The sequence below is a fragment of the Euprymna scolopes genome, chromosome 24 (genome assembly GCF_053919585.1).
Source record: "Euprymna scolopes isolate OS-2025 chromosome 24, ASM5391958v1, whole genome shotgun sequence".
NCBI classification, from domain to species: domain Eukaryota; kingdom Metazoa; phylum Mollusca; class Cephalopoda; order Sepiida; family Sepiolidae; genus Euprymna; species Euprymna scolopes.
The window spans coordinates 92393568-92406485 of record NC_136505.1 but is presented as its reverse complement, the minus strand read 5'-3'; positions in this window follow the sequence as shown (position 1 = coordinate 92406485).

Sequence of the window (12918 nt, the reverse complement as noted above, 5' to 3'; positions counted from 1 at the left end):
GAATCGTAGACGACGAAACACGTGTCAGTGGATAATTATATTAAAAAAAATATATATATATATATATAGTCATCATCATACAGTACTGTTTCGCTGTTTCAGAGCTCATCAGTGCGGCTAGACAGGCAACTACCTCAAGCCAGGATCAAAATCCGATCTGAGCTTCTAACAAATGCTATGCTGGCAGTGAATTAACAATGTTTTGACATTGTCCAAAGTACCTAAGCTCAATTTGTTTACACAAAGAGCATCGCTTCATACGCTAATGGTAATTTATATATCAATTCCCAAATGCTCAACCTATATATATATATATATATATATATATATATATATATATATATATAGTAATTTATAAAATATATATGGCGATTAAGCTACACTGAATATTCTGCGTTTCATCCACTATAGGATTCGTCAGGCTTATGCTCGAATTCTGTGGTTGTTTCTCGTTTTTATATATGTTGAGGATTTTAGTTAGCCAATCAGCTTTCTAGTATCCCCCCGCGCCCCTTCCTATCAGCCAATGGGCATGCATTTTATCGAACAAGGTTAGTGGTTTAAGGCAGACGATTTTCCTCCTTTCTTTTTTTTTTATATATATATAAATATACATATGTGTACACACATACATGCACACATGCATACATATATATATATATACATATATGTGTGATCGTTTATGTATATTCATGTTTATGATGGTCCTGCAGCCCCAGCCTTGAGGCACACGGTCTTAAATAGTGGCGTCATCGGAGGTCATTGTTGTGATCACTGCTGAGGCTGCTCTGCGGTTTCTCTCTCTCTCTCTCTCTCTCTCTCTCTCTCTCTCTCTCTCTCTCTCTCTCTCTCTATCTCTCTCTCTCTCTAAATTTCTGCCATCGATCCTCTCCAAAATTGGCAACAGCTTTCTGAACTGAGCTTCGCCATTTTGGTCTGTCCATGACATAACCATCCAGGTGTTTCGGTTTAATGTGACGCCACCGGAGACTTGCTTTGACCGTGTCCTTATACAGCAATTTTGGTCGACCTTGGTTTCTTTTACCGGTCTGAAGCTCTGTATACATCAAGCGTCTTGACACCCGACACTCCTCCATTCGAATCTTGTGTCTACTTAATTGACCTTGATGACGGTGGCCTCTATACTGGTGGGTTTGATTGGTCTAGGACCTCCAGATTTCTGATGCGGTCCTGCCACCTGATTTCCAGGATGGAGCGGAGAGCTCGCAAGTGGAAGAGCTTTGCTTTCTTTACATGCCTTCGATACAGTGTCACATCTCGCAATGAGAGAGGAGTAAGGGAAGAACCACATTATTGTAGACTTTCAGTTTCGTAGATAGGAAGATGTTGTGTTTGTTGAGCACTCGATTGCAGAGTCTGCCCAGTGCTTGACTTGCCTTGCTGATTATAGTGTTAATTTCTCTGTCCAAGGAGCGATCACAGAATATGGTGCTCTTCGGATATTTGAAATGTTCTACGTTGGCAAGTGGTGTCTAATCAATGGGGGGGGAGTATATTGCAGGTTTGTGGAGAAGCTCTGTTTTCCAAGGTTGATTTTCAGGCAGAAGAGCTTGGATGTCTCAGTCCAGGATCCGCTACAGGTCTTGTTCTCTGTGGGCTACTAGTGCGCAGTCGTAGACAAAGAGAACCTCCTGGAGGAAATTTTGCAGGCTCCTCGTCTTTGCTATGAGTTGACGGAGGTTGAAGAGGTAGCTGTCCAAGCGGTAACGAATGTAGACCCCCTTCCCCAGATCTTGGACAGCATCGGACAGCATACAAATGGAAAAGATGTTGAAGAGGACCGGGGCTAGTGCGCAGCCCTTCTTCACACCGTTGCTGATCTCAAAATCACCCGTCTCATTGCCATTGGGGAGGACCTGGACAATCATACCGTCATGGAAGAACCTGATCATTAACAAACTTTGGAGGACCCCTCATGCGCTCAAGGACTGTTCAAAGTGCCTCCCTGTGGACGGTGTTAAAAGATTATGTGAGGAATACTGACCAGAAAGGCGTTTTATGCTTAATGCATTCTCTTGAAGACAGCGTCTCATATGCAAGTGACTCAAAGTTCAAATGTGTTCTACTGAGGAATCGAAATGAAGGGCGATACTCGAGTCTAGTACTTATGGTCGGTGCATTTTATGGTTTTTATGGGCTGTGACGGTTTTGATTATGGAAATTAATCTCTATTTGAAAATATAATATATATATATATATATATATATATATATATATATGTAGAGAGAGAGAGAGACAAAGAGAGAGGGAGAAAGAGAGAAAGAAAGATAGAGAGAGATATAGAGAAATAGAGAAAGAAAAATTTGGAATTAAATTTTGTAAATTAAAAATTTATGACACATTTATTATTCGACAAGGAATGCAAAGATTTAAGACATTTACCTTATTTCATGGAGTTTGAATAAACGGCTCATATCATCAGAGGAAATTGAAAACTAAAGTTTGCATGAAAATTTATGACACCAAGATTAAAACGGATATTCTAAGATAAAATCAACGTCATTGAAGAAAAGTAGAGGCACAGTATATATATATATATATATATATATATATATATATATATATATATATATATATATATATATATATATATATATATACAAGTGTTATAAACAATCAGCTCTCGACTAAAAATTTCAGAAATTTAAAATTGATTTTATTGGAAGAAATCGAGAAAGCTACTGACTTTACTTTACATATTAGATCAATAATGAAATACATTCTTTTCAATCTTTCCTCTTTTTCACTCTATTTTATTTGCTACGTCTTTCCTTCCTCTTTCCCTCACTCTCTCTTTCTCTTTCTAGTTCTTTCTCTCTCTTTCTTTCTCCCCTCCCCCTCTCTCTCTATATATATGTGTGTATATATATATATATATATATATAGAGAGAGAGAGAGAGAGAGAGAGAGAAAGAGGGAGAAAAAAAGAATATATATAGAGAGAGAGAGAGAGACAAAGGATAACCCCTGTAGGGGTAGCTACGCGTGTAACTATGTGACAAGGGTGTGCAATCTTCAACCACACCTCTCCTGAATCGGCACTGCTTAAGTCCAGTGGCAAGAAAAAGTTTAAGACGACTGGAAACAATGCCGAGATAAGCGAAGAGCACATACAGCACCTGGAAGTCCCAAATGGTCACCCATCTGGTACTGGCCAGGTTCATCGTTTTATATATATATATATATATATATATATATATATATATATATATATATATATATATATAGTAATTTATAAAATATATATGGCAATTAAGCTACACTGAATATTCTGCGTTTCATCCACTATAGGGTTCGTCAGGCTTATGCATAAATCTATACTTTCGTATATTAAATTTATGTGAGTAAATGAAGTAGTTATATATATATATATATATATATATATATATATATATATATATATATATATATATATATATATATATATAATCGTTATATGATGATCGGTGCATACGAGCTAAATTGACCGACTTTATTTCAACTGAAAGTGCTCAAAGATAAGAAAGAGTTTCTTAAAGCGACTGATATATATATATATATATATATTCACACACATATATATATATATATATATATATATATATATATATACATAGTTTTAAAATATATGACAATAACGCTAAACAGAATCTATCGCCTTTCATTCCCATCGGAATCGTCAGGCTAAAATAAACAATTTTGTGCATTTTCTTTTATTATTATATACATAATGAAAAACGAAAATACAAAAATATTTATATATTCATCAATGTTTCCTCTTGATTTCAAGATTTTCCCAAATCACTGATTTGAAAAAAAAAAAAAAGCCATACAAGTACAATATTTGGAAACATATGGTTCGTTTGTGACGTGAATATTTATTTTTTTTTGTAATAATTACTGCGAGTATTACGTGATTGTTAAATCTAAACGCACATTCTATGAACAAAGCTTCTTTCCTACAACTGTCTGCCTGTGAAACACTGTTCCTCTGGTCTGCTCTCCGGTTGACTACATGGTAATCTTCAAATCCAACGTAAACAAGTTCTTGTTGAGTCATCCCCATAAACAATCAAATTCTAACTAATCTACTCTATTAGTGATGACTACATTTATTAACCCTTACCCTCGAGTAGCCTTTTGGCTTTAATAAGTGGTTATTACCAAGTGAAAAACATCTATGTTATATACAAAGCTTTTTGGGTATGTGGTGTAAAATAGCTAGATTTAATCTAAATTCAAGTTGTTTTTGGTTCGTATTAGTTTGGTTAGTATTATTACAATTTATCTCATTTAATGGAATAAATTATAGAATTCATTACGTTGTTTGATTATATTAGCGTTTAAAATAAACGTTGATTAAAGAAATCCTCGCTGATATTTATTTAAAACAAATAAAATGTTTTTTAACGTTATAAGAATGATTATTTTTTAATATATGAGAGAATAGTGCATTTAGGAAACACTCATTACATTTCATAAACATATCGCACATTTTCGACGATTATGTTTCATAAACATATCGCACATTTTCGATGATTATATTTCATAAAAATATCGCACATTTCCGACGATTATGTTTCGTTTGCAAGAAGAATAAAATCATTATTTTTACGTCATAAACGAACCACATTTCTTTTTTAGTTTCTAGTCATTATATTTGGTCTGAAATAAACATTCCTTTTGCGCCAAAAACTCACGATATATTTTCGAATATTGTGTTTCTATGATATTTCTCCAAGTCATTAATCTTGGCTATGTTTTTAAATAAAGACGAAACATGACAAATATATTAATATTTTTTCATCACGTGGGAATATTATTTCAGTTTTATATAATTAATCGCAGGCGTGTCCCTTTTCGTCCTGAGAGTCCTATGGGTGGCGTTGCTCTAGATAAAAAAAAATCGATTCGAAAACTTCTTGGCTGTCTTTTCTCATCAAATCTTTCTTGGAATCTATATATAAAATCCATTGCTCTTTCTGATTCTCGTAAAATCAGTTCTCTCTATCGCTCTAAACACTTTATCATTCTCTATCTCTACCAATCAGCTATTCGCCCATGTATGGAGTACGATTGTCATGTCTGGGCAGGTCAATCAGTCCCAGTTGAAGATTCTTGATAAATTGCAGAAACGTACGAGGTGCTTCCAAAAAGTTTCCAGACTTTTTCGTATGAGCACTTTTATTGATAGTACACACTGAAACTCTTTCCCCATTCGAAGTAACCTCCTTCGGTTGCAATGCACTTGTTGCCACATGGATTTCCCCTTGTGTCAACATGTCAATGACCTCCCTCACAGATTCTTTCATCTCTTCGATTGTCTTATACTGACAACTTCTAAGGTTTTCCTTGAGGTTAGAGAAAAACTAAAAGTCACAGGGAGCAAGGTCTGGACAATAAGGAGGGTGAGGAACTGTATTGGTGTCCATCTTGGGCTAATAGTTTGTGACTAGGATGGAGTTGTCGACTGGTGCGTTTGTGGAAATCTCCTGCATCTTTCATTCCTCACGAATAATTATGGTTACAGTCCCAATACTGATACCAAACTGTGCACTGATTGTCTCTATAGACAAACGACGGTCCTTACCCATGAAATTCTTTATTTGGCCAATCATTTCTGGTGTTTGGACTTCCTTACTCCTCCCACACCTATCATCCCTCGTACCCTCTACCTTTCTTTAATCACTTATACAACTCAAAAACTGTTTGATTCATGCAAGATAGTCCAAAAGCAGCCTGGAGCATTCCATACGTTTCTGTGGTATTTTTTCGATAGTTTAAAACAGAATTTTATTGCATATCGTTCTTTTAAAGTATTTTCACGTTCCATATTGCATTTTTGAAATTCACCAGCTGTGACAATTAGGCTTTAGTAGAGTGTATTCCAATTCCTGTCGTAGCTGTTCATTTGAGCTTGAAATCATAAAAATTGGTCAGTCATCTCATAAGATGTATAGCAATAACTGAATTTCCAAGAATCTATGACAAGTGTAAATGCCTGTACAAAAAAAACACTGGAAACTTTTTGAAGGTACCTCGTATCTGTAATTTGATTGACTCCACTCCTTCTTTACTGCAACTTCTCTTTTATGGACCTGATGTTGATGGTCTCAGTCTTTTCTACAAATACTATTATGGCATGTATTCTTCGGAATTGTCTGATCTATTCCCTGCTTCCTTTGTTTCAGCTTGTTTGACTCGTTGGTCTAGTGGTTTCCATCATTTCGTAGCTTTAATACCTCATTGTAAAACACCTTCTTCTTCCAGTAGCTTTTGGAACTCTCTTCCTGCTCATTGTTTTCTTTCTACTTACAGACTTGGCCTTTTAAAGACTAAGATCAATAGGCATCGCTTGTCTTTGCAATAATCAGTTTTCGGTCTTGTTAGCTGCTTACATCAAGTGGCTTTGTGCCTTGTCTCCAGCGATTTCCATTAAAAAGACATCGAATGTCCAGAAAATTATGGGATGCACATAAAAATAGCTACTGCGAACCAGCTCTCCTGAATCCCCCAAGTTTCATCCCTGTAACTTTACGATTCCCTCGGGGATGAACTGCTGAAAATTCTATGTACCTTAATTGCTATATATATATATACATATATATATATATATATATATATATTATAATATAAAGCTAAACGTCTGTGTGTGTGTGTGTGTGTGTGTGTGTGTGTGTGTGTGTGTGTGTGTGTGTGTGTGTGTGTGTGTGTGGTCACGAATATGGTTTACTATTTTAAAAAACTGGTTAAATATAATGATAGAAGATGTATCTAGGATCAGGAATGGGTATGTTTGATCTGGCAGAACGGTGGTTCATAAATATTGTGGGGTCTTCGTTCTCGCCTGGCCCCCAAAGTATGGAAATAAAAAAATGAAAAAAAAAACGTTTACAAGGGTTTTTGATATAGATGTACATAAAAATACTTTGATAAGTATGTTTCAACTTAAATAGGGATGGTATAATAAAATTGTGGGGTCTGCATTCGCGCCTGTACTCCATGAAAATATGGCACAAACTTTAACAAAGACTTTTCATATCTATTTGCGTAAGTATACTTTGATAATTATGTTTCAGTTTGAAGAAATATGGTATAATAAAATTATTGGGTGTTTGTTCGCGCCTGACCTCCATAGAATGTAAATATGTCACAAAGTTTAAGAAGGGATATTTAAAAGGGGTGAGGGCCCACAATAACACCTTAACTTTAATCTTAATTCACGTTAGCTTTTATTTATTTTTTTGAGTTGAATCATATTGTGTCGAATAAATTCACCTCATAAATTCACGTTCTTATTAAAGTGAAAGCCAAAAAAAGTCGGAACTTTAGACAATTCCCAACACAAATTTTGCATAACTCTGTGTTTTCCTTCTTCACTTGCACGTGGCACTCTTTCGAAAATAGATAAATAATAAAAAATAAGAACGTTACTTGTTATCGTGTCAAAAGAAAGAATAAATCCTACTCACATGATTACGTGTCTTTTTAAAAACATTTACATAATCTTTTTATTTTTATTTATATATCTGTTTAAGCTTTTTTTGTCAGTGTACTAGAAGGAATTCAGTTGATTACAACCCTTTCTTCGTGTTCTTTACATTACAATAGTACAACCCTAAATCCGACGGCGCAATACTACACAGTTCAATCCTGTATAACTGAAACGAAGCTGTTCTGCTTGAAAAGGGCGCTATTTTCTTCTTAGTCATATTTATATCGATTCTTTGCTTTAAAAATCTAAAGTAATTACGTGTTTACTTTTTTAATATCCCATTTTGCTGTTTTGGATTATTTTACTAAAGTAAGTAAAGCTTCTTTATTTTTCAAAACTGTTTTTGTTTCTTTGTTTTTCGGTATTTCGTCGATATTATTTAGTAAGAGTGTTTAGCAGAAAAGCCAACAATCGAATACCCGAAAAATAAATATACAAGAAATAAATGTTACCATAGTCAATAAAAGTTCAGTTCATGTTTTTTTCTTTTGAAATAGTTTTTAACGCTCTTTACTTGAAATAATTTCAGCGAACCGTAATTAAAATGAAATTTGAGGCGATAACTACTTAAATGAATTTTTATATAAACTGCACATGCTATAATCGAATATTCCTCAAGCATAAAATAACGGAAAACATAAAAATATGTTTATAAATATTCCTTACGTTGACGAGACTCTCTTAAATTGTTAATGCTCAGGCGCCCCTCCTTCAAATTGAAAACGGGGCTCTCCATTTCAAAGTCGCTGCCATTTTTTTTTTAATTGGTTCGTGAATTAAAAAAAATTTTTACAAACTACTTAAAAAATACAAACTAATGAACTTTTCTATCATAAAAGTAAATTTTATTGACTATGATAACATTTATTTCTTGTATATTTATATTATTATATATATAACATTTTCTCTTTGTAAGGAAACATCATTTTGTTGGTCACTCTTGGCTACAAATGGAAACAAAGTTGATATAAAAAATATATTTTCGCGAAAATTATCTTTACTTTCATCATATTTTGCTTAGGGTAAAATTTTCAGTAGCAAAACCTTTCTCTTTACAACCCCTTCCTTTTTATAACCTATCATACTTCCATCAATCACAATCCATTTTCTGTGGGCTGTTTTTGAACCAAGTCAACGACGGGTACTTCTGCTAGTATATATATATATATATATATATATATATATATATATAAGATGACTTAAAGCATAATAATTAAATAAATAAAAATTAGATAATAAATAAAACCAAAAGAAAATTAATTACATCTGAAAATCAACAGACAAAAAGCCTCTTTAATAACAATAAAATTACTTCTGACGAAGATCAATGATCGAAAGTGCTAGAGGAAAATGGCTGACAAAAATCACTTGGCAATCTAATACACAACTTACCAAATGAAACGAGAAAAATGCTCGGCAGATCGAGAAAATCAACAAAAAAATAAAGAAAAAAGAAAACTCTGTCAATACTTTCTCCCTGGTTGGAAACATCACTCCTGGAATGTGAGGACTAAAGGACATAATAAAGGGAAGCGAAAGTAAACTCAACGTCCATTTCCTACTCCCATTCGAGAGAAAAAAAGAAACATAAAAGTATATAGAATGAGAAAGCTATATATACTAGCAGGTTGCTCGACGTTGCCATGGGAATCTACTTTCATTTTTGTCCCAATACAAACGTAACACGTGATGTCATACATGACGTCATCTGTTACGACATCATGTGTGGCATCTGCTATTCCCGCATACAGGACCTCATAACACGTAGATATAATATATGCTATGACGTCATCGTGGACAAACAGACAATAATACGAATTTATCTTTATATATATATATATATATATATATATATATATATATACATATGATGATGATTGATGATTGCAACGTCTTGTCAGACGAGTGCCACTCCCTCAGACATTTAAAATCAATGAGCCCAAATACCTGAGGGAGTATCTATACAAAGATGATGTTACAGAGTCTTAGCTTTGTACGACAGCTAAGTCTCTCTCTCGGTTCAAAATGTTGAGATCCAGCAACAAGCAAGAGCAAGATAGCCAGCAACAAATTAAACTGCAGACCAGCTTAATGCGGGTAATGGTCTTCCGCTTTATGGTTTTTTTTAATCAGAGATTTGCTTCTCCTAGAAAGGTTGCCTTCACCACGGCTTACGGGAGCCCTCTCCGCTCCAATACACATATACACACACACAAATATACACGGTGCTAGTTGGCCGTTGACCCAGAAAAAGAGTTCATTCGCCCTTTGAAAGGTCTTGTTTTTAATCCTTCAGGGAGACTAGCCGCCCTCCTCACCAAACAAGTCTGGTGGGGGGACCAGTTTAGTCGCCGGTGACCCGACCATGAGGCAGGTAGTACTGGGTTACATGGTACCAGTAGCATATGACATGACCTGACACATAATAAAATAAAATAAAATATTAAATATGAAAATAAAATATTAAATATAAAAATAAAATATTAAATATAAAAATTAAATATCAAATATAAAAATAAAATATTAAATATAAAAATAAAATGTTAAATAAAAATAAAATATTAAATAAAAAAAATAAAATATTTAAATATAAAAATAAAATATTAAATATAAAAATAAAATATTTAAATATAAAAATAAAATATTAAATATAAAAATAAAATATTAAATATAAAAATAAAATATTAAATATAAAAATAAAATATTTAAATATAAAAATAAAATATTTGAATATAAAAATAAAATATTAAATATAAAAATAAAATATTAAATATAAAAATAAAATATTTAATATAAAATAAAATAAAATATTAAATATAAAAAAACATCGAATCATTATTTTTATGCGTCATAAAATCTTCATAACCTTGATATATATATATATATATATATATATATATATATATATATATATATATATATATATATGCATGTATACATATATATATATATATTTAATATTTTATTTTTATATTTAATATTTAATTTTTATATTTAATATTTTATTTGATATTTAATATTTTATTTTATATTTAATATTTTATTTTTATATCTAATATTTTATTTTTATATTTAATATTTTTTTATATTTAATATTTTATTTGATATTTAATATTTTATTTTATATTTAATATTTTATATTTATAATCAATATTTTATTTTTGTATTTAATAATTTATTTTTATATTTAATATTTCATTTTTATATTAAATATTTTATTTTTTTATTTAATATTTTACTTTATATTTAATATTTTATGTTTATATTTTATTTTTATATTAAATATTTTATTTTTATATTTAATATTTTTTATATTTAATATTTTTTATATTTAATATTTTATGTTTATATTTAAGTGGTCCTCCGCTTTGTTCCCAAAAGGTAGCGAAATAAAAACTACATTTCGCTACATTTTTATGGCCAAGAATGTAGGACCACTTAAAATCTAAGAATAAAATATTAAATATAAAAAAAAAACAACATCGGTTCATCAAACTCACAAAATTTTGAAATTACTTTTCTAGAAGCATACGTGGATATCTTAACATTATATATATATATATATATATATATATATATATATATATATATATATATATATATATATATATATAGTAATGTATGAAATATATATGGCGATTAAGCTACACTGAATATTCCGCGTTTCATCCACTCTAGGATTCTTCAGGCTTATGCGCTAGGAAGGCAGAAATCGAACTAAAGAAAGAAAGAAACAGGGAAAAAAGATAGATAGATAGATAGATAGATAGAGAGAGAGAGAGAGACAGACAGACAGAGAGAGAGAGAGAGAGAGAGAGAGACGAAGCGAATAAAAAAGAGCCAAAACAAAACACAGAGTGGAAGAGACAGTCAACAATTTCTCCTGATCAATATCTGTGCCTAAAACTAAACGAAAATTCCATGAGCAAAGTTTCTTTCCTACAAGTACATGTTTGTGGAACACAATATCACGAGGCTGCTTCCCAGCTTACTACAACATAGTCGTGTTCAAGTCTAATGTAAACAAGTTCTTGTTGACCGGACCGCTTAAATAATCAAATTCCGCTCAATTTCCTCGATTACTGATCATCACGGTATGTTCTCACAGTCCGCCTGAAACTCATTAAGCCTTACCCTCGAGTGGCCTTTGAGTCTTGATAAGCTGTGAGTAAAAAAAAATATATATATATATATAAAGGTGCAATTAGACGAGAGCGGATGAAGAGGAGCGCGGATAAAATTAGGGAAAGAAAGAATAATTAGATTGAGCTTTTTTTCCTCCTCTTTTTTTTCTCATTTCCTTTTGAAGAATAGAACAAAATGAAAAAAAGAAGAAATCGCGCTTTTTGCTTAAGTTACAGTCGTAAGACAAAGAACTTTCTACTAGTATTTTGTTTAATTTCCTATTTTTGAGCGATTATCCAGATTTCCAAGAATGTGATATCCACTACATACCGGCTATTTTCTTTGTTCTGGCGTAACGCTGGACACCACTTCTTTTTCAAACTGAATAAACACTTTAAAATGCGTAAAACACTAAAAGACGTATCCAGATAGGTAGAAGAGTAACTTATCTTGTCTTTGGCAACATTTACTTGCTATATATTTGATTTTGTTTTGTTTTAACACTTTTTTCGTTTTGTTGTCTACAGAACAAAATGTCCGATTTAACAATATAAATTCTTAAATATGAAGGTGAAAAAAAGAGAGAGCGAAACTAGAGAGAAAGAAAAGGAGAAGTGAGGAGAGGGTAACTGCGTGCGAGAGAAGGGCGCAGAAATTTTGACTGCCTTGCAAAAAAAAAAAAAAAAAATGAAGACGGCCTGCATTAAGACGAGAAAACGATGTTTTAAAAAAATACGTGAATGAGCACCGGAGACACACCTGCTATTTCAAACACCGCCCATCCTGACCTTGCTATCCGCCGATTGGTCGACGTCGCTAGTTAAGCCACGCCCTGTCCCGACGTTCCACTCTATGAAATTGATAAAAAGATACACAGTTTTATTGTTAAATCGTTCTTTTCTTTCACAAAAGCATTTATGTTATTAAGAGAGACAAGGACGAAGAAAAAAAAAATGCACCGACCACGTCACCGACACCCTCAAGAGAAGACCGACAACTAGAATTAGTAGAAGCAGTAGTATTAGTAATCGAAGTAGTAGTGTTAGTGGTGGTAGCAGAAGCAAGCCAGTCAGAACCGTCGTGTTGATAATATATATATATAATATATATATATGCATGTGTATGATTATACGTAAAAAAAAAAACACCCCTCTCTCTCTCTCTCTCTTAGTTTGTTAAATCAAAGTATTATTTTTTAATTAGAGTGTATTTGCCAAAGAAAGGACTTTATCAAATACAGGACTTTGTTAGCCATATTTTTTTTTTCATTAGTATCTGTAAAAAGGCCCAGGATGCAA